At 44.0% G+C, this 22938-nt stretch overlaps 1 protein-coding gene and 1 pseudogene across 2 annotated transcripts in view; one reads left to right on the forward strand and one right to left on the reverse strand.

The window, feature by feature from the left end:
• Positions 1-351: 351 nt before the first annotated feature.
• Positions 352-16969, reverse strand: LOC102924503 (preferentially expressed antigen in melanoma-like protein 7 pseudogene; annotated as a pseudogene).
• A 14-nt stretch (positions 16970-16983) lies between these two features.
• Positions 16984-22938, forward strand: part of Stau1 (staufen double-stranded RNA binding protein 1) — a 43542-nt gene continuing 37587 nt past the window's right edge. The window contains exon 1 of one of the 2 annotated variants that reach the window (XM_042276842.2): positions 16984-17252. The gene's annotated coding sequence lies outside the window, so the exon portion shown is untranslated. The remainder of the gene's footprint in view (positions 17253-22938) is intronic. The other variant, XM_042276841.2, reaches the window with a different exon arrangement.

Here is a 22938-nt window from a genome sequence, read left to right on the forward strand (position 1 = left end):
AAAAAAAAAAAAGAAAGAAAGAAAGAAAGAAAAAGTAAAACAAAAGCAAGAACATCATCAACAACAAAACTCATTCATTGATCCAACCACAAACACTGAGTCATTAATTGCCGATCTATGTATTTATGTTTTAAATGTTTTGATTGGGGTTTTAAGATGTACCTAAGGTTAGTTGGAACTCATGTTTCCTAGGCTGAGCTCCAATACTCAGCAATCCTCCTGTCTCCATCTGCCTTTTGTTATGGTGTGAGCTGCCACACCTGAGTTTTATTCTTGTGTGAACAACATAGTTCTGAAGTGATTTGGCTCATCCTTTACAAGACTGTGTCTCATGATCAACCTGAACCATAAAGCTGAGAATGTCATTGTTAAAGGACCTCTGTCCAGGTCTTCATGAACCTGATCAGGGGTTGTGCTAGATGCTGTGGCAGTCGATTGCTAGGACAGCTACACAGACGACTGAGGCAGGAGGATGGTGTGAGTGCATTCTTCTTGTGATGAGAGTACTCAAAGTGTTGTCTTCAGTTCATAGAAATAATGCTCACCACAGCCATAACAGGGATTGCTACCTAAGCAGATTGACCTGAGCTGCCTTACGGTGATGAAAGTGCTCTTCAGCTCAGTACAACATTGGGGGAATTCCTCTACCCTGATATAACCAGAGTGATCATAGACCTCTTTAGGAGCAGGGTACAGCTCCTCGTTCAGCTGGCTTAGGTTGGCAGCGTGGTACAGAAGGTCTTTCAGGGCATTGGTGGAAATTTCATTGTCATAAAGATTGATGCTGGTCAGCAGGGAGCATTGGCTCAGGACAGGGAGAAGGACCCTGAGATCAGGGTCCTTCATCCTACAATCTTCTAATTCCAGGGTCAGCAGAGTGTCTGCAACACTCTGTAAGAAAACTTTGAGAGGCATGAAATTCAAATCACTTAAATTGATACCTCTCAGGCACAGATGTTTAAGCTGGCAGTGACCCCACTGGGCAAAGGACTCCAAGTCCGACTTTGAGAAATTGCAGAAAGAGATGGACAAGGACTCCAACGGGGTCTTCAGACACCTAAGCAACTGTTTCATGTGGTCACTGAGGAACTAGACATCATCTATGGTGACATGCTTGAGACAGTTGAGTCTGGAGAACAGAGATCTTTCGGACATACTTCTGGTCCCTGTCAGTGGCACTGCCCGTTGCAGGAGTGTGGGTGGGGCCTTGGAGACACATACTAGCATGGGTTGGGAGCAAGATTTTGTGAAGATTACTCATCTTGCTGATGAAAGATACAAAACTGGCCAGTGTGGAGAGATCACACACCGTATTCAGTACCAACTCCTTGATGAACTCCCACTGTAAAATTTTGAAGACCTTGACAATGTAGCCTAATTCTGTACCAATACTCAGCCTCACACAGCACAATTTCAGGGAACCCCTTCTCATCTCTGCCCATTCCAACAATTGTGTTTGGTATTCATCCGCAGGTAGGTGAAGATCAGTGACAACCTTCAAATACTGCCTCTTTTTGTTTTGTTTTGTTTTGTTTTGTTTTGTTTTTCAAGACAGGGTTTCTCCATGTAGTTTTGGTGCCTGTCCTGGATCTCACTCTGTAGACCAGGCTGGCCTTGAACTCACAGAGATCCACCTGGTTCTGCCTCCCGAGTGCTGGGATTAAAGTAGTACGCCACCACTGCCCTGCTGAGACAGAATATCCTTAAAGAGCCTTGGCTGGTATGGGCCTTACTCATGGAGACCCACCCTGTTTTTGCCTCTCAGGCTCCTGAGTCCTGGGATTACAGATACAGGCAACCATTCCTGGCTTTAGACAGTGGTCTCTAAATAAAATTTCAACCTTTCAGAGAGGCCAATCAGATCTAGCCAGGAAAAGTACAGGATGAACCTGAAACATCTTGTCATTTGAGAAAAACTCTCAAAGGCTATAGAGTCTATGTCAAGAAGACAAAGAAACCTAGATGGAAGAGGCTGGTTGGCCAAAAATAGGCAGCTAAAACACCCAAAAGCCTGCATGTGTAAAGCCTACAAGAATGTTTTCTTTCTGGGTTTCCCCGCCCCCTCAGAGACAGGGTTTCTCTGTGTAGTTTTGGTGCCTGTCCTGGATCTCACTATGTAGACCAGGCTGGCTTCGAACTCACAGAGATCCACCTGGTTCTGCCTCCTGAGTGCTGGGATTAAAGGTGTGCACCACCTCCACCCCGCCCCATTTATTTTTGTTTGTTTTGAAACATGGTATCTCTCTGTAAACTGGACTCTCTGAGGCCAGGCTGGCCAAGAACTCAACAGAAATCCACCACTGCCTCCTGGGTACTGGGATTAAAAGCATGTACCACCAAGCCTGCTGCCTTTAGTTCATTCTTCATATAACAAATAGAGATATCTTTTAAAAATCTGAACCAGGGGATTTAGCACCCTCTAATCCAAGCTCAGAGACAGGAGGATCCACAGGGCTTGCTGGCCAGCCAGTGTAGCCAGCAACAGCTCCTGGTTCAGTGAGAGACACTCAAAATATAAGGTGGAGAGACAGAGAGAGGGAAAGACACCTGACATAGACCTCTGTCCTCCACACCACATACAACACACACACACACACACACACACACACACACACACACACACACACACACACACAATCAAAGGCCTGGTTGGGCTAAGTTGCTAGGTTGCTTGCCTAGCATGAAGACCTAGGTTCGATGCCCAGCATCATGTCATGTGCTAGTGCACACCTGTAATCCCAACATTTAGGAGGTAAGGCAAGGGAACAGGAAGTTCAAGACTATCCTCTGTGAAATTCAAAGTCAGCCTGGGCTATATGAGTCATATCTAAACAACAAAAGAACCTGGGTTGGGGGGATGATTCAGTAGATAAAATGTGATGAGCTTATCTAATTATTCTTTATCAGTAAAAAATCAGGAGTCAGATATCAGGGTGAGAACCTGCAAGATCAGAGAAGCAGGGGAGCAGCCACCAGTGACTTCCTGTCTCTAGTGCTCCTTCCTTCAAAAGGGCCAAGATCCTCTCTAAGCCCTGCCTTACTACTTCCTCAGTCCTCCAAAACCTCTATGGTTAATTTTGGTAAGCTAGTGGCTAGCTCCATCTTCTGATTCAAAACAAACTTTATTGTAACAATGGAATCAATATATCACACATTTACCCCTTTTTGTCTAAATAAAAAGGGAAGTTTTAAACTGTAACATAGTAAAACTATATACAATAAGTACACTAACTATATACAAATATATACAGGTAAGAATTACATTAACAATGTCTAGTCCATTTGCATTTGGCAAATTCAGAGAAAATACTCCACTATCTATTTCCTATCTGGGGAGTCCAAAGTGTTAATCCTAATTTATTTTCTATTCTAACTTGCATCACCAACCCAAGACTACCTATTCATGTCTCTCAACCTTATTTGCATTACACCTCTTTGGTGAGTTTCTTTTCTGAATTTGTTAACAATTCTATAACAATAATATAACTATTCTCAAAACTATAAGTATCTAGTTTTCAACTCTATCCAAGACCTGAGAAGGATATACTATTACCTGAGTAAACAGGAAGTGCAGAGCAAACAACTTCCAAAACTAAGAAATGACAGAAACATCTTGGCTACCCAAGGTTCCTCTACAACATTGGAACATCCATCTTTGGCCTACAGACCTAGAATGTCTGACAGACTTTTCTGTGAAGCAGGAATTTTGAAGGACTCTCCCGCGTTGTCTTGGCAAAGTTTGGCAGTTACTTTCTTTTGTAAGTGCTTATCCAATTTGGACGGCATACTGTCAGCAGTCGAGGCAAGGGCAGTTTTTTTCCCAGTGGCTAACTTTTACCACAAAGAAAGCAAACTCCATATAGAGTTTCTTCAGTGCCCATCATCTTCTCTGAAGTAGATTGGTGCTTCTGGGAGCAGACATGTCTCATTGTCAAAACAAAAAACAAACAAACCAAAAAAAAAAAACAACCAAAAAACCAAAACCCTTATGTTATTAAAACATCTTAAATGTCATATTCTGTAGATCTCTGAAGTGTTTGAAGTTCACCTGTCTATCTAAAATTTATCTCAGTTTGACCTTGAAAACATACCTAACATGACTACAAGTTTGATTGTAATAGGTGACTAACTACTATCCTGCATTTCTCTATTATCCTAAATAGTTTGTATAATAACTTTCAGGGACAAGAAATTTCCACTACATTGTTAAATGAGCTGCATAGGTACAATACATCAAACAAGAGTGGAAAGGTATATACAGTATGTTCTAACAAAAATAACCTTACATGTGTATCAATATACAAAAATAGCTAAAACAAGAGTAGAAACATATACACAGTATAACAAAAATAACCTGTAATTTGTATCAATATACAAAAATCCACATTAATGTAAAAATATTTGAGACTAGTAGTTGCTTTTTTGGTTTAAAAGTAGATTCAATACTCTACCCTTTTATCCTATCATTTCTTCCTTTTTTGTTTTGTGTTGTCTTGTTTTGTGTTTTTCAAGACAGGGTTTCTATGTGTTGTTAGTGGAAGTTCTGTCCCACCCAGTCCTGCAGTGGTTCAGTCCCAAACAAGCACACAGACGCTTATATTAATTACAAACTGTTTGGTCTATGGCTCGGGCTTCTTGCTATCTGGCTCTCACATCTTAACTCAACCCATTCCTATTAATCTGCTTTGCCACGTCGTTTCCTGGCACTACCTGTTCCGTCACATCGTGCTTCTCCTGGCGGCCCCTCTGACTTCGCCTTTCTTCTCTATCATCTCTTGGATTTCTTGCCTGGCTTCATTCGGCCCAGCCATAGACCAATGCACCTTTATTTATTAACCAATGGGAGCAACACATATTCACAGTATACAGAAAGACATCCCACAGCACTGTGTACTTTTTTTGGGATGATCCTGTCTTGGAATTTATTCTGTAGACCAGGCTGTCCTCAAACTCACAGAGATCTGCCTGGCTTTGCTTCCCGAGTGCTGGGATTAGAAGTGTGTACACAAAATCCTGAATATGTATCTATGCTATGGTGCACATATTTTAATTTTCCAAACTCTGTGAAGTGAAACATGTCCATTTGCCAAATTTCATTTGAGTACCCTTTGGATTACTTCCTGCAAGTAGTGGAGTTTGGTTATACAAAGATCAAGTAAGACATTTCCTTATAATTTTCTTGGCTTGTTGCTAAATGATGGAAAAAAAAATCTTTTTTCAAACCCTTGCTATTAACATGGTGCTTCTTATGAAATTCTGAGGCTTCTAATGCATTTCCTACTAATAGTTGATCAATTTCATCATTACCTTGTGCTAGAGGGCCTGGGATCTAATATGTGTTATAAACGAGGGATGATTTCTGTTTCTGATTACTTGTTGTAATTGAATAAATAACAAAGTTAATTCTGAATCATCTGGAATAAGCTCAGCACTTTCAATATGTAAAACAACTCTTTCTGCATACTGAACATCAATAACTATATTAAGACGTTCTGGGAAATCTAATAATACCATATGAGTAGCATATAATTCTGACCTTTTTTTTTTTTTTTTTTTTTTTTTTTTGGTTTTTCAAGACAGGGTTTCTCTGTGTAGCTTTGTGCCTTTCCTGGATCTCGCTCTGTAGACCAGGCTGGCCTCGAACTCACAGAGCCTGCCTCTGCCTCCCAAGTGCTGGGATTAAAGGCGTGTGCCACCACTGCCCGGCAATTCTGACTTTTTAAGAAAGATATTATTATTTATGTATGTATGTGAGTGCTTTATCTGCATGTACAACTTTATGCCAGAAGAAGCCATCAGATCCCACTAGAGATGGTTGTGAGCCACCATGTGGTTGCTGGGAGTTGAACTCAGGACCTCTGGAAGAGCAAGCAGGCAGTGCTCTTAACCACTGAGCCATCTCTCCAGCCCCTAATTCTGACTTTTGAAGAGAATCATAAAGGCTTTAAGCCACTTTACTTAAGTTTCCTAACTTATAACCTGCCTTTCCTGATTTGTTTGCATAAGTATAGAATGTAGGGCTCCAGAAATTGGTATTCCCTGTACAATATGAGGAAGAATCCAATTAGTTTCCTTTTCTTTCTTAAGAAAAATTTTTTTATTCATTTTACATACCAAAGATCTCCCTTTTTCCTCCTCCCACCCCTCCAGCCTCCCCCTCTCAACCACCTCCTATTCCCTCCTACAAGAAGGTGAGGCCTCCCATGAGGAGGTACATTTAGTAGAGGCCCCTCCCCCTGTTTCAAGGCTATGTGAGGTGTCCCATCATTGAAAAAGGCCTGCTGATGCACCAGGGATGGATTCTGATCCTACTGCCAGGGGGCCCCTTAAGCAGATCAAGCTACACAACTGTCTGACTGCAGAGAGCCTAGTCCAGTCCCATGCAGGCTCCACAGCTGGTGATCTAAATTTCATGAGTTCCCACTGGTTTGGTTTGGTTGTCACTGTAGGTTTCCCCATCATGATCTTGATGCCCTTGTTCACAGAACCCCTCTTCTCTCTCTTTGACTGGACTCCTGGAGCTCAGCCTGGTATTTGGCTGTGGATCTTTACATCTACTTCCATCAGTTCCTGGTGAAACAATTAGTTTTCTTTATAAATTGAAGTCTCTTGCTTTTGAGATATTTGTTGCTAATATCTCCCCCAAAATTACTGAAAGCTCTTTGGCAATGTTCATTTTCTGTCCATAATGAGGAAATTTTAGCATTAGTAAAAGGTACCACAATTTCCATTGGGCCTATTCCTGTTAATTGACAAAGTCTTAATTTTCTTTTCAGGATCAATTTGGAAACATTTTCTCCATAGGCCTTTAATTTTTTACTCTGTTTGTGTGGTAAAAATATCCATTTAACGATATTATCTTCTCTTTGCGTTAGGCTTCCAATAGGAGAATGTGCAGAAGGTAAAATAACCAGAATACAATCAAGCTCTGGATCTAAGTGATCCACATGTGCATCCTGTAATTTCTTTTCTACCAAAGCCAATTCTCTCTCTGCCTCAGGTGACAATTTTCTTGGACTATTCAAGTCCTTATCTCCTTGTAAGTTTTGAAATAAATTACTTAGTTCTTGAGTTGTCAATACAATTGTGTGCTGAAACCAGTTAATATCTTCCAGCAATTTTTGAAAATCATTGAGAGTTTATAATTGATCTCCCCTGATTTGTAGTTTCTGTGGTTGAATTTTTTGTAAACCTATCTTATGTCCTAGGTAATTAATAGAATTTCCTCTTTGTATGTTTTTCAGGAGCAATTTGTAATCCCCAACAAGGAAAAATTTACTTTAATTCCTCAAACATTTTCTCTAAGGTATCTGCATCTAAATCAGCTAGTAAGATATTCATATAATGGCAAGTTATAGAATTAGGAAACTGATTACAAATAATTTCCAATGGCTGTTGTACAAAATAATGACATAAGGTAGGGCTGTTTAACATTCCTCAGGGAAGAACTTTCCACTGATTTTATTTTTTCTTTTTGTTTTATCGAGACACGGTTTCTCTGTGTACCTTTGGAACCTGTCCTGGATCTTGCTCCCTAGACCTGGCTGGCCTTGAACTCACAGAGATCTACCTGCCTCTGCCTCACAAGTGCTGGGATTAAAGGTATGCACCAACACCAGCAGGCTGGGAATTATTATAAGTAGGCAACATGAAGGCAAATTTTTCTCTATCCTGTTCTTGCAAAGGTATAGTTAAAAAGCAGTCTTTTAAATCATTCACTATATTAGACCATCGTTTAGGTAATAGAGAAGGCAAGGGAATTCCAGGCTGTAAAATGCTCATTGGATGAAACACCTTATTAATAGCTCTTAGATCTGTTACCATTCTCTATTTTCCAGATTTCTTTTTAATAACAAATATAGGAGAATTGCAAGGGCTGGTCACTTCTTCAATATGTTGAGTATACAGCTGCTCCTGTATTAACTGTTCTAAGGCCTGTAACTTTTCTGATGTCAAAGGCCATTTTTCCACCTAGACAGGTTTGTCAGTTAACCGTTTTATTTACTTAATTAATTAATTTATTTATTTTGGTTTTTTGAGACAGGGTGTCTCTGTGTAGCTTTGTGCCTTTCCTGGAACTCACTCTGTAGCCCAGGCTAGCCTCGAACTCACAGAGATCCGCCTGCCTCTGCCTCCCAAGTGCTGGGATTAAAGGTGTGCACCACTACTGCCCGGCTCTTTTATTTACATTTTAACTTTGGTCTTTGATCATTTATAGAAGTTTGCCAAAATATTTGCTTTATTGTTTTTCCTGAAATTTGTTTTATCTTCTAAAGCTGTTCTTTCATCAAGGTAGTACAGTTTTCTATAACAGGCATTAAGCCTTTTATTTGCTCTATGAAAGAGTTTTCCCAGTGCTGACAGGGAATGACTGAACCAAATTTGATATGGCGGTCTGTGAGAGACCCCTGATGGCATTTCCTGATGGCAAAGGGTTACCTTGCCTATCCTATGTTGAGCTCCATTCATTATTCCAATGTTGACCTTTGTCCCACCTTCTGCATATTTCAGAGGCTGGGGCCTTCTGTTTGGATTCTTTGTAGAAAAAACAATGTTCCTAGGAACATCTGGCCTATAATCCCTTTTCAGATGACCTGGTTTACCACAATTAAAACATCTAACTTTTTCATTTTTCATAAATTTTTAGATCTCACTTCTCCTATCCAAGTATCATCATAAACATGAGATCCAATATCAGCTGTATTTTTTTTTGTGTGTGTGTGTGTGTGTGTGTGTGTGTGTGTGTGTGACAGGGTTTCTCTGTTTTGGTGCCAGTCCTGGATCTCGCTCTGTAGACCAGGCTGGCCTCTAACTCAAAGAGATCCACCTGGCTCTGCCTCTCTAGTGCTGGGATTAAAGGTGTGCCACCACCACCCAGCCTGAATTAGCATTTTCAAAAGCCACAGATTCAGTTAATATTGGCCTACCTTCTGGATCTGATATCATTCTATTTACATCTTTGTAATCTTTGCAAACAATCAGTGAATGCTTCTTTTGGGCCTTGTATAGTTTTAGTAAATGGCTCAGTCCTCTTTTATGATTCTTCAACCTTTTCCAAGCATTCAAAGCTGCTGTACAGCATAGAGCCAAGGTGTGATCATCAAATGTAACCTGTCTTTTCACATCAGCATATTGGCCCTCACCAAGGATTTGATCTTGGGAAATCTCATAAACTCTAACCCTACCTTGCTGTTCTATGGCCCTAGCTTCATCTCTCCACAAGGTTCTCCACTGTTACTGAGGACCAGCTTCCAAAACTCCTGTACCTAAATCTTTACAGTCTTGTGGAATAATTATGTTCTGAGTAGCCCTGTTAGGGTTTGCAGATCACCCCACAAAAGACCACACCACTCACATATGCAAAAGAGAAGAATTCATGAATGCAGAGGTCAGCCACATAACATGGCGATGAATCCCAGAGAAGCTTGAAGGCTCCTTTTATAGATAGCCAGTAGGGGATTAAGTCATCCTAAACATGATTGGACAAGTGAGCAGCAGCCACAGTAATATGTTTATGATTGGCTGAGGCTGTAAGTGCCGAATCATGCCTGGTATGCAATATCTCCCTCGCCTGCTTTACCAGAAACAGAATCTAAAACTTAACTGAAACTTAGGCCTAGTAGAGGCTGGGGCTGGAAGAAGCCCACCATGGTGCTACCATGGCCTCACAGCCCATGAATTTAACTTCTGCCTCACAAAAGTGGAATGCATACCATATGAAACTATTGCTTCCTTAAATCTCTTCCAATCTAACATTTCTATAGGATCCCAGTTAACAATAAATAGCCTTGGGAATTCCTGTCATCTGGTGGTTGTTCTTGAATAGTAACTGGATAAATTAAAGTTGGTTTTCTAGTAAACTTGGGTTGCTACTCTTCAGTTTCATAATGCAATGGTGCAGTAGCTTTTGCTCTAAACTCCTCTGTGTGAATATTTCTCTTAGTTCCATTAGTATGCCTTTCTAAAGATTTTATCTTACCAGTCAAATTTTCATATTTGGCTTATATTTTCAATTTTTCATAAAATTGCTTTGGCTGGGCGATGGTTGCGCACGCCTTTAATCCCAGCACTTGGGATGCAGAGGCAGGCAGATCTCTGTGAGTTCAACGCCAGCCTTGGCTACCAAGTGAGTTCTAGGAAAGGCGCAAAGCTACACAGAGAAACCCTGTTTCCCAAAAAAAAAAAAAAAAAGAAAGAAAGAAAGAATCACCAAAATGATAACTAGCATTATATCAATTCCAGCTAAGTTGATTATTCCTTCATTTAATTATTCCATTTTCACACCATCCATTGTGGAACTATTCAGAGACCTAACTCCATGCATTGTAATATTTCTCATTTTTAACATGGGAAAAAAACTTTTGTTTTAAAACTAATTTCCCATTTTAAGAATTCCCAGTTGATGTAATGCCTGGGGGGTGCTCACCAACCTGAGACAGAGTGCCTGTGTGGCCTGGGCAGGCGTCTCCATGACGGGTAAGGTGACCTGCTGACATCCCATGCAACCTAAGTCAGAAGCTCATTTTTTAGTAAAAGGGGGACCTTAGGGCCCTGGTCCCCGTTTGGGGTAACTGTTGCTTTGCTTGCTGACCTTGACCTTGATATCCTCCCTATGCTAATTCTCTACCAGTTTCCACTCTCCTGAATGCTTAAGGGAAGTTCCTTGTCTATGTATCCTGCATAATGGGCATTAACAGCTTAGATGCAAGATTGTAAAACATCTGTAGTGAATTTCTGCCCTCCGGGGTTCTCCCATTGTGCTGTAAGCCTGTATTTAAGACCTCTTCCCTCCTTCAATAAATAGCATTCAGCATTAAAAAAAAAGAAATTATTAAATAACATGAAAGAGAACTCCACATGAATAGGATGTGATATGTTGGATTTCTTTCTTCTCTATACTTTCTCCCAGCTACCTATGTCTATTAGATTTAATCAAAGAATGTTTTCCCTTCATTTTTTTTCACTATTCCTTGTATAAAACAGGAAACAAAGAATTTGGAAGTGAATAGCACAATCTTGAAATGATTGTGATTTTATTTAATTTTCATTGTGGTGGATTCATTAAATATGGGTTATTGGGACAAAAAAAAAAAAGAATTCCCAGTTGTCTCACCAAATCTGCTGACGATGACAGTGAAGTGTGAGGCTGGCTGTCTTGGACAGAGAACACAGAGGGTGCACAGCCTGGCTGAGGGCAGCTGCAGTTGCTTGTGTGTAGCTGTGAGCTGAGAGTGTGTGGAAGTTGCAACAACAATAGAAATTCAAGCAAGTGTCGAGGCAGCTAATCAAGTGGCAGCACAACCTGAGGAGGGGGTTCGGAGGAAGCCCATAAATCATGGGGAAAAGGAGCCAAGGAGCCATCCATCTAAAGAGCAGATGGGGGAAGGGGAGCCTCCAGCAGCAACTGTGGAGGCTGTGTTGCCTGCAAAGCCAAGGTAGAGTGGCTATCTCATACTATTATGCCCCATGTTGAGCGCCAGAAGATGCATTCATCTAATTATTCCTTATCAATAAAAAAAATCAGGAGTCAGATATTAGGGTAAGAATCTGAAAGATCAGAGAAGCAGGAGAACAGCCACCAGTGACTTCCTACCTCTTCCATTCCTTCCTCCAAAGGGGCCGAGATCCTCCCTAAGCCCCACCTTACTACTTTCTCAGTCTTCCAAAACCTCAATGGTTAATTTTGTTCAGCTAGTGACTAGCTCTGTCCTCTGATTCAAAACAAACTTTATTGTCACAATGCAATCAAAATATCACACAACAAAAGTGCTAGTCTTGCTGGGTGGTGGTGGAGCACACCTTTAATCCCAGCACTCAAGAGGTAGGAGGCAGGTGGAGCTCTCTGAGTTTGAGGCCAGCCTGGTCTACAGAGTGAGATCCAGGACAGGCACCAAAACTACACAGAGAAACTCTGCTAAAAAAAAAAAAGTGCTAGTCAAGAGTGAGGGACGGCGGGTTGGGGATTTAGCTCAGCAGTAGAGCGCTTGCCTAGCAAGTACAAGGCCCTGGGTTCAGTCCTCAGCTCCAGTTTTAAAAAAAAAAGAGTGAGGGACAGAATCCATGTAGAAGTTGACCTGGCATGGAAGCCACCTGTTATCCTAACACTTGAGAGACAGAAACACAGGATCCTGGGACCAAGCTGGTCTACTAGGTCTACTAGACTAGCCAGAATCACCGAGGTCTAGGTTTGGTGTGAGACTCTGCCTCAATATATTAGGTGGAGAGCAATCCAGGATGACACCCAATGTCAACCTGTGTCCTTCACACACATGTTCCCCTGTGGTGAATAGAAATGGCTCCCATAGGCTTATAGATTTGAATGCTTGGTCACCAGGGATTGGCACAATTTTAAAGGATTTGAAGGTGTGTCCTTGTTGAAGGAAGTATGTCACTGGGGGTAGGTTTTGAGGTTTAAAGGGCCCAAGCCAAGCCCAGAGTCTATCTTTCTGCTGCCAGTGGATCCAGATGTAGGACTCTCAGCTCCTTCTCCAGCACCATGTCTGCCTGTGTGCCGCCATGCTTCCCACCATGACAATAATGGATTAAACCTCTGAGGGCTGTAAGCAAGCCCCAATTAAATGCTTTCCTTTATAAGAGTTGCTGTGCTCATAGTGTCCCTTCACAGCAACAGACAGTGACTGTGGCAGTTTGAATGTAAGTGGCCAGCATAATTTCATAGGGAGTGGCTCTATTATTAGGTATGACTTTGTTGGAGTAGATATGGCTGCTATTGGTTGTTTTTGCTCTCTATGGGGGCCTGCCACCCAGATCCCAAATAAATCACACATGGAGGCTTATTCTTAGTTATAAATGCCTGGCTTTACCTTGGTTTGTTTCTTGCCAGCTTTTCTTTTTATTTGACAGGGTTTCTCTGTAGCTTTGCACCTTTCCTGGAACTCACTCTGTAGCCCAGGCTGGCCTCGAACTCACAGAGATCCGCCTGGCTCTGCCTCCTGAGTGCTGGGATTAAAGGCGTGCGCCGCCGCCGCCGCCGCCGCCGCCGCCGCCGCCGCCGCCGCCGCCGCCGCCGCCGCCGCCACCACCACCTGGGGCTTGCCAGCTTTTCTTAACTTGAAATTATCCCGTCTACCTTTGCCTCTGGGCTTTCCTCGTTCTCTCACTTCTGTAAATCTTACTCTTACTCTGTGATTTGCTGTGTAGCTGGGTGGCTGGCCCCTGGAGTCCTCCTCCTTCTCTGGCTACTTCTTTTTTTCTCTCAGATTTCTCCTTCTATTTATTCTCTCTGCCTACCAGCCCTGCCTATCCTTTCTCCTGTCTTGCTATTGGCCATTCAGTTCTTTATTAGACCATCAGGTATTTTAGACAAGCACAGTTACATAGCTTCACAGAATTAAACAAATGCAACATAAACAAAAGTAACACACCTTAAAATAATATTCTACAACATATGGCCTTGTTGGAGGAGGTGTGTAACTATGGAGGTGGGCTTTGAGGTCTGATACATGCTTCTGATATATGACAGTTCACTTCCTGTTGCCTGCTGTTCAAAATGTAGGACTCTCAGCTCCAGCACCATGTCTGCCAGCATGCTGCCTTGTCCCATCATGATGATAATGGACTAAACCTTTGAACTGTAAGTGAGCCAGCATGGTCTGTTCCTTCTGTCTAAAATACTGTTTCTGATGCTTAACACATGACTGACTCTTTTTCACGGCAATGTCTTTGTTCCAATGATGCTTCCTTTGGGTGTTGTCCTTTGAGCACTTGTATACATACATTATATGTATGTATGGCCTCCACAAAAAAACCAGACATGGAGATGGGAAGAAGAAGCAAGGCAGAGACAGGCAGATAAGTGGAGCTCCCTGCCCATACATCTAGTCTAGCCAGTCAGTGAGAGCTGGGTTTTGTGAGAGATCCTGCTTCAAAAAAATAGGTGGAGAGCAATGGAATAAATCACTCTTTTCTTCACATACCCATACATGGGTGCACAACCAAAGATATACATAGAAACACTCACACACCACAACAAAGATAAATAATATGCCAGGTGGTGATAGCGCACATCTTTAGTTCCAGCACTCCAGAGGCAGAGGCAGGCAAATCTCTGTGAGTTCAAAGCCAGCCTGGTCTATGAAGCTAGTTCCAGGATAGCCAAGGCTACACAACAAAACCCTGCCTCTAAAAACCATAAATAATAGGATTTAGTGACAAGGCTTAGCAGCTGAAAGCACTATTTGCTCTTGCAAAGGAGTCAATTTGGTTCCCAGCTCCAGATCTGGATCACAGTTGTCTGTAATACCAGTTCCAGATACCAACATCGTCTTCTGAACTCCAAGGGCACAAAGCATGTACATGGTACACATACGTACCTGCAGGCAAAACATTTATACACATAAAATATCTAAAATTAGGGTTGGAGAGATGGCTCAGCGGTTAATAGCACTGGCTGCTCTTCCAGAGGTCCTGAGTTCAATTCCCAGCAACCACATGGTGGCTCATTACCATCTGTAATGAGATCTGGTGCCCTCTTCTGGCCTGCAGGCAAACACAGAACACTGCATATATAATAAAAAAATAAATCTTTAAAAAAATATCTAAAAATAATTACGACAAATATTTTCTCCATCTTAGCACTGTTGCCATTTGGGGCTGGTGGGAACCTGCCTGTTGTGAGGTGTTTCCAGCATTCTCCACCCACTAGATGTCAGTGGTGGTCCCTTCCCTGCTCAGACAGTCAACCAGGGTTTCCGATTGTTGGCCCCATCTGACAATCTGCTGCTTGGAACAGAGTCAGCATCTCGCTCCTCCAGGTTCTTGAACCAGGATTGTCCAGGTGTGACACAGTTATTGGCCATGTGTGACACAGTTATTGCCCAGGTGTGACTCAATTATTGCCCAGGTGTGACACCAGTTATTGTCCAGGTGTGACTCAGTTACTCTGCCTGCTGGTACTAGAAACAGTTTTGTTTCTGTGTTCAGCCTGGGCAACAGTCTCAAAACAACAAAACAAAAAACCTAAACAAACAACCACAACAAAGTAAAGAAACAGCATTTTACAGCAGTATCATCGACATCATCAACAACAACAACTAAAAACACATTTACAGGTTACCTGTTTTTAATCTTTTTTTAGTTTGCCTATTTTGTTCTAGGATTTCTTAGCAGGACTTTTGACAAACATTGGACAACTAAGTGTAGCCAATTTGATAAACAGATGGGCCCCATGAGCTGTGGGCAGAAGAGTTTATTTATTTATTTATTTTGGTTTTTCGAGGCAGGGTTTCTCTGTGTTGTTTTGGTGCCTGTCCTGGATCTTGCCCTGTGGACCAGGCTGGCCTCGAAATCACAGAGATCCACCTGGCTCTGCCTCCCAAGTGCTGGGATTAAAGGTGTCCACCACCACCACCTGGCTTTTTTTTCCCCCAAGACAGTGTTGATAAAATGCTGTGTAGCTTTACGCCTTTCCTGGAACTCACTCTGTAGACTAGGCTGGCCTGTCAAACCCTAGTGCTGGGATTAAAGGCATGCGTCACTCTCCCCCCACACACACCAGGCTTATTTATTTATTTTTTTAAAGACAGGGTCTCTCTACATAGCTCTGACTGTCCTGGAACTCACCAAGATCTGCTTCACTTGCTTTGCATCCCAATCCAAGTGCTGGGATTAAAGGTGTGCGCATTATCATCATGCTCAGTTGTTTTTGTTTTGTTTTATTTTTTGTTTCCCTGAGACAGGGTTTCTCTGTGTAACTGCCCTGGCTGTCCTGGAACTATCTCTGTAGACCGGCTGGGCTCGAATTCAGAGATCCACATTAAAGGTGTGCTCCACCACTGCCTGGCAGTAGACTCTTTTTGAGAGTAGTTCAGTATGTACCATAGGCTGGCCTTGAACTGTTAGCAATCCTGCCTCAGCTTCCCAAGTGCTGGAATTTGAGGTGTGAGCCTCGATGTCCAGCTTTTTCCATCCCTTTTTAGAAAGCCTTTCTTTATCTTTTTTTTCCTTTTTTCTTTTTTCAGAGCTGAAGACTGAACCCAGGGCCTTGTGCTTGCTAGGCAAGCACTCTACCACTGAGCTAAATTCCCAAACCCAAGCCTTTATTTTTAGAGGCCTTTCTTCCATTATATCTTCTTGCTAATGACCCTCTAACATTTAGAAATAGTCCAGTGTAACAGTTTTCCAGCAAATTTGGGAATGGTTTATATGGACTTATGGACTTAGAAGTGCTTTTCTTTTTCTTTTTTCTTTTTTGGTTTTTCGAGACAGGGTTTCTCTGTGTAGATTTATGCCTTTCCTGGAACTCACTCTGTAGTCCAGGCTGACCTCGAACTCACAGAGATCCTGCCTCTGCCTCCCGAGTGCTGGGGTTAAAGGCATGCGCCACCACCGCCCGGCTTAGAAGTGTTTTTCAGTCTTGCTTCTCTCATATAGCACATGCTTTAAGTGAGCTAAACATACACTCACGTACACACTTTAAAAAAAAAATTAAAACAACAAAACCCAGGAGGTCAAATAAAAAAACAACAAACAAAACTACATGATGAGTGGTAGATGGAGCTCAGTGGTAGAAGTTTGGTTCAGTCCCCAGGACCACATCAAACAAAGCCACACCAACCTCTGAAAAGTCGTGTGAAGCAACCAGAAAGCACTTGTGCACGTTTGTTTTAGGCTCAGACTTCCGCACTAGAGTGTAAACTTCGTGAGGACAAGGACTTCTGCATCTCGCCTTTTTCTCAGCTTCTGACCTTGCACACAGCAGCAGGTTGACAAATGTTGACACAGAGAAGCAGTGACTGCGCAGAAGCAAACATAAAGCCCAGAAAGAAAGGAAGATAGGCCTGCTTTCCCAGCCCAGCCTGAGCTCCCGGGAAACTACAACTCCCAGCATGCCTGGACTCAACAGACCCGGGCTCGGCCCCTGACGCCCTAGCGTGTCTGGAGGGCGCAGGCAGGCTGCGGCGCCCGCCGGGACTTGTGGTCCCAGCCGCGGTGGGGGTGGGGCCGGCATGGAGGCGGGCGGGGGCCGGGGGCGGGCGCGGCCCCTCCCCCGTCACTTCCTGCCGGGCTGCGGGCGCCGGAGCCGCTCTTCAGCGTTTGCGCTGGCGGTCGTCGCGTCTGTGTCGTCTCCCCCTTCTTCTGATCCCCAGCCCGGCGGCGCCCGCCTCCTCCGCGGCCGCACCGCCTCTTCCCTCCCCTGGTCCCTTCTTCCTTGCCCTCCTCCCTTGCTCCTTCCCCTCCTCGCCGCCGCTCAGGACCGCCGGCCCGGGGACGAGCTCCGTGGAAGCAGCCAGGTGAGGCGGCGGGGCCGGGCCTCGGTACGGCCCTCGGAGGCACGGAGGCAGCGGGAGGTGGGCGGCGGGTGGGCTAGGCCTCGCGGGCGCTCGCGCTGCGGCCCAGGCCCGTCTCCGCCCGCGGGGCCTTCCCGGAGGAGGCGGGCCCTCCGCGCCGCTCGTGGGCCGGGTGCCCGAGTTAGGCGGGGGCGCGGGCAGCGTCTGGGCCGGCCGGGAGCCCCCCGGGCCTCGGCGCTGTGCAGAGTGCTGCGTGCGGCCACCGCCGAGCAGTGGGACGTGGTGCCAATTCTCGGTTCTGCCCCCTTCGCAAGTCACTTCGTACTCTTTGTGTCTCTGTTGTGAGGGGAAAGGCGGGGGTAGAGAACTAATCCTGTCCGGATCCTGTCCCTGCCTCTTTAGCCGGCAAAGGTGCAGTGAAATGGGGCGTGTAAAGCGCTTATCAGCGTGCCAGACCCACATCGTGTCCCAATAAACGGTTTGCATAATTTATTAGCATGATATGAAGGTATAATTTAGGGTGCAGACTGGACAGAAGTTGACCTACCTTCCCGTTTGGGTTTTCTCCGAGGCAGAAGAACCCGCGTGCCCACTGCCAGCGCCTGGGCATTGTGCTTGCTTAGCATCAGAAAGGGGCGCGCGCTTAATGGGGACACTGTAGCAGGCAAAATATGGATGTAAAGACATAGCCATCCTTTCTGTAGCACCAGCTGCGGGCATTTCACCGGCTCCCCCAAGCTCAACAGTCTGTCCGCTGTCTCCCTGCCACCATCCACAAGCTCCCTTTGGGTTCAGCAGACCTTTCTGGAGCCCTCCTGTGTGTGTCAGGCTCTGGAGGTGGGAGTGCGCGACGCTGTGAAAACGCTGCTTTCCTGCTCCACATCTGCAGCCCTTCACTTTGGTTGGTTGAACTTCTCTTTCACTCCGGGGTCCCAGTTAGCAGTTTCCCTTAACCCCTGGCTGCACCTCCCTCCCCCTGGCAACGTTGCTAGTGTGGAAGCTTTGTTCCGTGCTGCCCGCCGTGGTGTGGGGTCCTTTTTAAAGGTCACTCGTTTCATCTGCTTGTAGCTGTACTTCTTGAGAAGGTGTTAGAAGAGATTTTGGATTTTCAGGCATCTGTGCTTACCAAATGAACTTAACATCGCTACTTGTTGAAGTAAAAACTAAAAATACAGTTGGTGAGTGTGGAGGAGCAGTCTCGGCCATTCTGGTGAACTTTCAGAAGAGCATCTTTTCTATTCTGACTCAGCCTTTGTTTTTATTTCTGAGTATTGTACCAGCAGAAGCTGTTGAAGTCAGAAGATTGCTTTTGGATTCTGTAGGTTGTCCGGCTCCTTGCTGCATGCTGAGCTGTCTCAAAGTGTCTGGTTTGTTTGTTTGTTTGTTTGTTTGTTTGAAATCTGTGCTTAGTGATGTAGGCATCCCCTCCCTTAAAGACATGTAAACTCAGATTTTCCAGTAGTATAGTGTGTTTGTGCTCAGTGACTCTTCTGTACCTTAGGATGTTTGTTTGTTTTTTTCCGAGACAGGGTTTCTCTGTGTAGCTTTGGAGTCTATCCTGGATCTTGCTCTGTAGACCAGGGTATCATCAAACTCAGAGATCCTCCTGCCTCTGCCTCCTTTAGTGCTGGGACTAAAGGCGCGCCACCACCGCCCAGCTGCTTTAGGATTATTTTGTGTGTGTGTGTGTGTGTGTGTGTGTGTGTGTGTGTGTATTTTACCTTTGTGTTTATTTTGCCTTGGTGTTTATGTGGGCGTGTACACATGTGCATGCCCCTGTGTGCCTGTGGAGGCCAGAGGTCGACCTCTGGTGTCTTGCTTGCTCTTCCTTATTTTCTGAGACAGTCTCTAAGCATGATGCTCCCCTGACCTACTCATTTCTTCAGTCCCTCTGTCACCAGATTGCTTTGGGCAGTGAATTTCCTTAGTAAGTGGAGAATGTTTATATCACACCCACCTCAATAATGCAAGGCAGCCTCTGTGTTTTTGACATCTTTCTAAAATTTCTAACAGTCAGGAAATAGTTTCTAGCATCAATTGTTGAGTGTAGTGGCTTTTTAACAGCCCCTCAAGAAACAATTCTGCAAGCAGGTGCCAAGCATAGCCTTTGCCACATCGAAAATATGGTAGTTCAGGGAAGGGGTACTTAAGTGCTGTGGGGGAGAGCCTGAAGGGTTTTTTGACAGGATCTTTAGCTTCGGCTGACCTTGAAGGCCTGTCAGTCCTCCTGTCTGAGCCACCAAGGTGCACAGATTACAGGTGTGAGCCGTCACGCCAGGCTTCTGAAGTTATTTTTAAGTATGAAAGTTGAACACTATAGAGGGCACTGTGAATTGGTTGCCCAGCTTTGGCAATGATTAACTCCTCGCTCAGGTCAGTCCCATTTCTTTTTGACCTCCATCCTTTGAGCTGGCTTGTTTTGAAACAAACCCTAAACCTGTCATAATCTTAGTCATTTTGACTTGACCATATCACCTCAGATTGCCTATTAAACTGTTAATAAAACACCATTTCTCAGTGTACTGGAACTGACAGGGTTTTTGTTTTGTTTTGTTTTTGGTCTGGCTTCCTTGTTGACATATGATTAATACACAGCAGAAAAAGAGCTGCAGAGTTAGCAGATTCCCCTCCTAGAGAACCGAGATTTCAGTCTTTCTCCTTACGAACTGAATCAACTGTTCCTGAACTATTAATGACTAATTGAAAACTGGAGCAGTGGTGAATGTCTTTGATCCCAGCACTTGGGAGACTGAGGCAGGCAGAGAGAGCCTGTCTGGAAAGGAAAAAGAAAAGGGCCGAGGGACTGCAGCTCAGTGGTGGGACACTTGCCTGTCATGCACGAGGCTCCAGGTTTAACCTCTAGCCTGCAGAGCTCCCAGGCGTGTGCATTGCAGCTGAAGGGTCCCTGCGGTGTTTACAGACAACTGTCAGCTGAGTGTTGAGGTCATCCTTAGCTCTCTGAACATATGGAACCCTAGGTGAGGGATTGGTATTCAGAGATGAGGAGGACCGGCATGGTGTCAGTGTTTGCTGCTCTTACTCCGTTTCCGCTGTAACTTTGTTATTTCTGTGCTGCAGGTGTATATATATCAGAGCTCCCTCAGTACAGTGCTCTGCTGTTTCAGTTGTTGCAGCCTGGGGGGTAAGGAGGGGCGGCCTCGAAACATTAATTTAGGAGCCTGTTTTTGTTTTTTCTCTGATTTTTTTTTTTTTAAAGGGGAGGACAGGGGATGGAGGTGGGTTTTTTTTTTTAATTTTAATTTTATTTATGTATTTTTTAGGTATGTGTGTTCTGTCTGCATGCATGTCAGAGAGAGCTTCAGATCCTGTGTGGTTGCTGGGAATTGAACTTGGGACCTTTGAAAGAGCAGCCAGTGCTCTTAAAACCTCTGAGCCATCTCTCCAGCACCCCCCCCCCCCCCCGCTTTTTTTGATTTTTTTAATATTTTGAGACAGGGTTTCTCTGTGTACCCTTAGCTGTCTTGGATCTCACTCTGTAGACCAGGCTGGCCTTGAACTCACAGAGATCCGCCTGTATCTGCCTTCCAAGTGCTGGGATTAAAGGTATGAGCCACCGCTACCGTGCTTAGAGCCTGTTCTTAATCCCAGAATTCCATGTATAAGAAGGAATAATAAAAAAAAAAAATTTAAAAACACTTGATCTGCCAAGCGGTGGTGGCACACATTTTTAATTCCAGTACTTGGGAGGCAGAGGCAGGTGGATCTCTGAGTTCGAGGCCAGCCTGGTCTACAGAGCGAGTTCCAGGACAGCGAAGTCTACACAGAGAAAACCTGTCTCAAAAAACCAAACAAACAAACAAAAACAAACCCAATTGGTCTTTCCTATTAGGCTTAAAGTAAAACTTTGGAGTACTTAGAATTTTTTCTTTTTTTCTTTTTTCTTTTTTTGGTTTTTTGAGACAGGATTTCTCTGTGTAGTTTTTGGTGCCTGTCCTGGATCTCACTCTGTAGACCAGGCTGGCCTCGAACTCACAGAGATCTGCCTGGCTCTGCCTCCCGAGTGCTGGGATTAAAGGCATGAGCCACCGCTGCCCGGCTGTAAAGTAAATTTTTTGCTGTACTTAAAATGCGTGTTTTCTTAAGTTTCGGCCATAAAACTCATTTATATGCACATTACTTTAAGTTTAGACATGAACTTGACTCATGGATCCCCCTTAGTCTGTAGACTCCTTAGTCTAAACAGGAGCATCATTCCTGCTGCAATCCTGGCAGGTCAGGCAGCAGGAACCCAGTGGGCACCTTTCCTGTGTAGGTCCTGTACCTAGACTCGGGGGAAACAAGGTGTCTTCAGAGTTGATCTGCTCAGTTTTCCAGGCTGAAGGTTTTTGAAAAACATAGAACTTTTATTAGTTTTCTTCTTTGACAATTTGCGTACACTGCAGTCTGACTGCCCTCCTCACTGGCCCCTCTCGTACGGGGTGTTATGACCTCTACACTATGCTGGGCCATCTTAAGTGACAATGTTGCACCCCTCAGTTGATGGGTTTGAGAATGCTTGAAAAGCATTCTCTTAGCCTGGAGTTTTAAAGACTTCAAAACTATTGACAGGGTTTTCATGACTTGTTTCACAGCAGACCTGTTAATGGAGGACATGTGTGGAATTTTCTGTTGGTTTTTTTTTATTAAACACAAAAGCCAAAACTCCCTACTAGAATCAAAGCTGTAGTGTTTATGCTGCTCCAAAATATAGAAATTACAGGCTAACGGGTTGAACATGAGAAGACCTGTGAATTGCTATGGTTTACTTTCTCCCAACATTTTATTACAAAGTTTCTGAAACTTGAGTCCTGGCCCTTGAGGTCCCACCTACTCTACCATTACCACTGACCCCACTTGCACTAACATGCTTGTCTGTCTCCTGTTGTTAATCTAGATTCTGGTGCACTTCACAGTTGCCACAGCGCCGCCACAGTTCACTGGTGCTCACTAGTTTGTGATTTGTTTTGCTGTGCTGAGAGTGGGCCTAGGACCTGGCTTAAAATAGCCAAATCCCTACAGCTGAGCTCCATCTCCAGCTGTTAAGGTTGATTTTAGTTTATTTATTTTTTAGTTTTTTCTTTTTGAGTTGGGTCTTGCTTTGTAGCCCTGGCTGGCTGTCTTGGAACTTGTTCTGTAGACCAGGGTGGCCTCAAACTCACAGAGATCCACCTGCCTCTGCCTCCTGAGTGCTGGGATCAAAGGCATGTACAACCATGCCCAGCTCAGATCTTTTGTAAAAGTCAAGAGTTTTGTTGATTTTTGCTTCCAACTAGGCTTTGACTGAAAAATCTCTGCTTTTAAAGCTAATTGTTTATGAACTTTTCCACCAGGATCATGTTGACCAAATCTTTTGTTCTCACCTGCAGAGGAAATGGCAGGGTTAGAAGTAGCTGCGTGGGGATCTGTCTGTCAAAGGGTCCAGATGACGTTTGGCTATCTGCTTTGCTGGCTGCTCAGTGCTCTGAACTAAAAACCACACTGTGAACTGTTTTCAAGGAAGCTAAAGGAAATTACTGCCAGTACCTTGAGTTATTTTTTAATATTTTCATTCTCACAGTAGTGACAGGTTGATTTATTTATTTATTTTTGACAGGTTGATTTAAAGCTGATGTCACCTTGTAAGTGGAGGAGACAAAACAAACCTCCAGTGTCACATGTTCCTTTGCTTAATAAGGTGCACTCTGGAAGC

The sequence above is a fragment of the Peromyscus maniculatus genome, chromosome 4, assembly GCF_049852395.1.
Source record: "Peromyscus maniculatus bairdii isolate BWxNUB_F1_BW_parent chromosome 4, HU_Pman_BW_mat_3.1, whole genome shotgun sequence".
Classification (NCBI taxonomy): domain Eukaryota; kingdom Metazoa; phylum Chordata; class Mammalia; order Rodentia; family Cricetidae; genus Peromyscus; species Peromyscus maniculatus.